The sequence below is a fragment of the Toxotes jaculatrix genome, chromosome 12, assembly GCF_017976425.1.
Source record: "Toxotes jaculatrix isolate fToxJac2 chromosome 12, fToxJac2.pri, whole genome shotgun sequence".
Classification (NCBI taxonomy): domain Eukaryota; kingdom Metazoa; phylum Chordata; class Actinopteri; family Toxotidae; genus Toxotes; species Toxotes jaculatrix.
This window is the reverse complement of record NC_054405.1, coordinates 16,633,669-16,639,668: the sequence shown is the minus strand read 5'-3', so window position 1 is coordinate 16,639,668 and position 6,000 is coordinate 16,633,669.

The window sequence follows — 6,000 nt, the reverse complement described above, 5'->3', positions numbered from 1 at the left end:
CCGCCCTGACAATACCCTAACAAGAAGCAGCTACATGTTTCAGTGGATACCATAGTGACTGTATGAAAACTTCCACAGCAACTGGCACTATAGGACAAATGCCAGTTCTTTCTCTACCCTACTTTTTTTCTTCTCTCCCCTTTGTGTCTTTCATCCTTCCCAGACATCTTTAACTGAGTGAAAAAGGCCTTCATTTCTCCAAACAACTCAGTCTGGGCCTCATGAAGCAGATGGAGTAGAGGTACAATTGTCTGAGGAGCTAAGTTTAGAGCAAGAAGAGTCATAATTCCATCTGAGAGACAGAAAGAGGTGGGTCAAGCCTGTCTACTGGAGCTATTTGTGTTGCTGGCTTTGCCGTACACCATGAATCACACAAACACTGACAGCTAGGACAGAATTCATCTCTTAACTTCAACAGTCCAGAGTATTAAATTGTAAAACTCTTTTTAGAACATACTCATTTAGAACATAAGAACAGAACGTTGAGATCTTTCAGTTGTGGACTGGTTTCTCCAAGTGACATGCATCAAACATTAAATCGCTTTCCAAAAGCAACTCATGCTGCTTTATATAAAACTAAAACTTATCAAACTGTACTTGGGTCTGTGTGTATTGCATTGGACAGGGGGACCCTTAAACCCATAGAGGAATCTAAACTAATATTTTATTCAAGTTTTCACCAACAACAGCCAATATTAAACTAGACAGAACACAGTATCAACACAAGGATAAAAAATCATGAGATCAACCTACAGTATATTTCATTATATGTAGTGGCTGTGCACTACCTGCCAAATACCAAGCAGCAGACAACAAAGTTAGTGACTAGCTGGTGAACAGCAGGTGAATTGGTAGAGACCAAGAACAGAACCAAAAGAGAGTCAGTACTGGACCTGCATTTGTGACACAGCCAGAAACACAGCTTCAAATGAATGGTAATCTTGTTTCATGACTACTAGATAAGTAAATATGTAACTGTTTGCTAAGATCTCATATCAGCTTAAAGGGTGATGATATATCAATGTGGTGTTCAGAAACTTCAGAAGCCAAAAATTTGCAGGTTTCATACAGAAAGAAATGTCTCCATGTTTTTCTCATAAAGAGTCATAAACCATGCTTTCTATCAGCCTTAACTGACTTTATTTCTACAGGATGGATTTATACCAGAAGTGGGAGCTTTTGCGAAATGAATCCATAAAACCTGATTTAAAAAAAAAAACAAAAAAAAACATGGTTTTCAAAGTCACTAACCACAATGTGAACAGTTCATAAACAGAAGTAGGCTGAGAACACCAAAACTATCTGCTCACACACACTGAGTTTACAGTTATCCACCCCTGTGTAAATGATAGGGATTGTGTAATTATAGTTGTGTTAATATGACATAATGTTCAATCCATCCACAGATGTGCGGGGGTTTTCTGTAGACCGCCTGGATGGAACCAGGCAGCTACATCATGTCACTAGCAAACATGAGCTCATCTCCACATTCAGACTTGTGACTCAAACTTGGAGCTTCAAATTTGATTCATGTGCATTCAAGGGTGAAGATTTCATGTTCTTCTTCCAATTTAACACATTAAATTGAGATTTGCAGCTGGGAAACTCCATTAACCTACTTGGAGTAAAAAGTAGGTGAGTCTCACTGCACCATGAAGGCCCAGATTGTGTCCCACAGGTTGTCAAACATGAAGACGTGTATCAAATTTCAAGTACTTTCTCATGATGCTATGATTTGAAACAAATAAAATGAATATTTGCAAATGATTTCGACCCATGTGTCTTATGTTTGGGTAAAAAAAGTCACAGGTTTTCGAAATGAAACAGCAAGACTCAAAAGTTTTTCTATCACTGAGTTCGCAATGTAGGTTTTGCCCTGAGGAGCTGGAAGCCGCCCAGCCAATAGAATTTCATTTATACTGATTCTTTTCAGGGCAGAGGTTTAATGTTACCTCATCTAAATGTTATTGCAGAGGCCATCACACCCCACCAAGAAAAATATCTTGGAGGAAGCACAGTACTTGAAATTTGTTTCGTGTTTCTCTGGTGAAATTGCACAAAGGTACCGATGGGTTCAGTGTTGGAATCAGGCAGAAGAGGGGAGGGTTCATAAGGATAAGAAATATTTTGAGATGTTCAGCTGTAGGTCTTATCAAAACTAGGCTTAGATAAGGATAAGACAATGAGTAATACAACAGCTTAGACATTAACTTACAGGGACAAGGGCTAACAATTGTTGTGACAATGCACGTTTATCTACTTTATCTTTATGTGAAATGCATGAAAAGAAAACACTAAACAACCCTCACACAGGGACAGAGGCTGCAGAAGATCTGTTGTCAAAAACTACAAAAAAGACATTGCAAGAAGGTACTGTATGTGTGTGAGATTCTTTGAATGGGAGCAGGATCTGTCATCCAGATGCACCAACTCACTCTGCTGCTGATTGATGCCCTGAAAGTCTCAGCTTTTTCCTGTCTTTCTCCCTCAAGTCATTTTCACTTCAAAAAGTGATTTATCAGTAAAATACGGCAATTTATAATATGAACTTTACGTATGGTGTGCATGGGTTTTCTTGAACTAATTCAGGTGACTGTAAAAAGTGATCTCCATGAAAACAACAGTGACACTCATGTAAAGAATACAGATATTCCACAGAAACCTTTCCTGCATTTTCACATACACGCAAACAGATTCAAGACTGGTATTCAGTTTGAAAGAGGCCTCCTTTCACCTGTTGGTGCAGGTGTTCTACTCTCTTCGTTGAGAACAAGAGTATCTCAGGTTTATAAATTCTGCTTTCTGTCAGCATACTTCTCTGCCACGTGGACATACTGAATCTGTTACCAATCTACGTCTTGCTCAGGACTGACACAGGATGATGTGACCATGCACTGTGCACTGTTTATGAAAGTAGAACTGAAAATAACTACTACTTCTACTACTACTACCACCACTACTACTATTAGTACTACTACTACTACTACTACTACTACTACTAATAATAATAATAATAATAATAATAATAGAAACAAACTTTAAATCTGTGTGTTCCACAATCAATTCAATCAAAATTTCTGGATAAGTTGTAAGGACAAAACTTTTCACAGAGACAGAAACAATAATGATTTAAGATTTTTGATCACTGACGTTCATGTATAGAAAAAGCTCTTTTATTATATTCCAGGAGCTATAAAGTTAATTTTACTTTTTTATATGCTGTAGGACATCTAATAGAGAGAAGTACAAAAACCAGTAATGTTGGGACTGTCTGATGGACCATCCAGCTTACTAAATCCCACTGATCTTGACACCATTACATGGCAATTAGAGTGTAATTGTTATACCATCACATTTTTTTATCCACAATCATCCAGTCAAGCTTTGCCTCAACTATGTGAAAATAAGTCGAACAGGGAAATAAAATCAGTTGTGTGCTGGTTTGGTTATGGAGAAGCAGAGCATTTTCCACTGCCACAACCAAACAATCAGAACAACAATGTGAAGCCCATAATGGGGCAGAAAAGTGCTTCAAATAGCACAGAAATGGATGCTACAACTCCTTAACACAAGCCAAGTGTCTTGGTTTACACTATTATGTTGTAAGCACATTGTTTACTAAATTTAGATAACACAGCATGAAAACAGTTCTGCTAAAGCCTGTGGATTTTGGAAGCATAGATTTGAGTGACCAAATTCATCCAAAACAGAAATTTTGCTAGCCTCTAATGCTAAACCCAGACATTCCCATGTAACATCACTAGCCAAAATTTATAAGGGTTTCTAGGAAAATGACAATGTAGCTCTAACACAGTTAGAGCCCAAAAATCCGTAAGGTCTCTTCTTTACTTTAATTATCGGCTTATCATGACCAAAACATAAAACAGCTCACCACCACAGCCCACACAAAAGCATACAACAACATTTTTATGAATCAAAACTTAAAAGTGAGCTGCTGCAGGAAATTGTTTTGTTCTTATGCTTTGATCTGAGTGGCATTAATCTCCTTTTCGAATAAGCACTGTAAAGTAAATCTAGGGCAAATGTATCCATGTCAATTACCTCACCACCCCTGCTGTTGTTTAATAGTTGAGTCAGGCCTGTATGGTTTCCCATCATACAATACACAGCAGTTTAGTACAGTAGGCCCATAGACAGGAGCCAGCGAGCTGCCCGCCTGCCAAATGAAAGCACTTGTTTGGTTGGCATTTCCACAGTTTCCATGGCCAGGGATTTAAAAGAGGTTTGACGTGTGCATGGGATTTGTGAAGGCATTTTTTTTGTATGCGTCCACACACTTTCGAGCTTGTGTGGGATTGTCTACATGGTGATCCCATTTGACACTACTGAGCTGCATAATGTCTCATTCCTCTCATGTACCACAAGACCGTTCAGGATGCGAATTCATTCACTGGCTTGTTACTCTGAAATTCCAGTGACACAATACTTTCCGGCAGGTTCTGTTTGTGCATCAAAGTGGCTCGCTTTTTGGAGAGAGACTACACTGGACCTATTGTGTTCTGTGCTGACACGAATGCTTACTTGACCATTTTATTCGTTTGCGATTCAGGCTGGGTAATGACCATGAAAAGTTATAATGGGTGGCAAAGCTTTGAGGCTGGTTGTAGAAACATTTAAGAAGTATATTATAAAACAGTGTTTTTGACAAACTACATGAAGGTTACATTTCAGGATTTATTTATGTTTATTTCATTCAAGGTCAGTGGTGACTCCAAGGTTGTTTTTATCATTCATTTTGTTAAATGAAGTACTTACAGGCATTTCCCCCTCTAAGTGCCTCTTAGCTGGGTGTGTCAGGGTGTTCACCTATTTCACTGAACCAAGGAGCCTTTGTCAGGAGATAAGAGCCTTCATTGTCTGAGTGACCCTGACTGAGACCAAGTCTACTGCTCATTCCAAAAATGAATAATGCAACATTAATAACAATGTTCGCAAACCTTGACCTCCTTTATCTTACTTCCAGCTGAGAAGAAACCAACAGCTACTGTGTTCCAAGTAGAAAGCAGGAGGAGAGCTGGGAGAGGTTTGGCCTGGTTTGGTTGGACTGAGAAATTTCCGATAAGAAAGACAGATGGCATTAGGAAAATATTTGCCACAACCTTGGCTCATGAAGTACACGCAAAGAATCAGATGGTATCTGGTGACCACTTGCTGCACCTTGACCTCTGATGTCATTAGAGTGTGATGGACCAATCAGCAGACAGGCTTTGTTGAGAGGTTGCCATGAAAACAAAACAACAAGGATGACCCTGACAAATAACATCTTCAAGTTTAATGACACTGCAGGAAGGTTAACCAGTGCATCCACTATTGTTTCAGAAGCAGCCTGAAAATTTATTGTTGGTGAACATTTCTCCTTCTGTTATCTAGGCTGTTGAGTTCCTTTTCTGGAGCAGGTTTGAACAGATGATGGTGTGTGAGACGAGTGAGAATTATTCTCACCACATTTGTTTTCAGAAAATGTCAACAGTTTTGATTAATACCATTACTGTTATTGCACAACAGCTTTGCGAGTGAAAGACATTTTATTGTGGTACGTCACACGCCAAGTTGTGTATTCTCGCGAGATTTGAGGGCTGTCCAGTGGCGCGCTTCTTTTTACCTGACTTGTCCTCAGGTGTGCTCTGTATCTGCGCCTTGTACATTATGTGCTCCTTTCTGCCTTATCAAGACTAAAATAGTTTATTGTAGATATGTTGGAGAAAATAGTGTGAGTAACGTGAGTGATGTGTAGTCTTTAAGGCTAAATACAGACTATGAACTGCTAAACTGGACCCTCTAAACTCAAACCCCAGAAGTACCCTCCTCATAATCTCACCACACCACGGTGTTTCGAAGGAGTTAGGGGTGGCAAGGAATCGGCTCAGATTTGATGTAAAATGTTGGATTTACTGCTTGCTCCTGGAAGATGCTAGCCGCTCCCTCCTCCCCCTGCCAACGCCAATCTACTGAATCTGGTCGGTCCTCCCTCCTGACTCC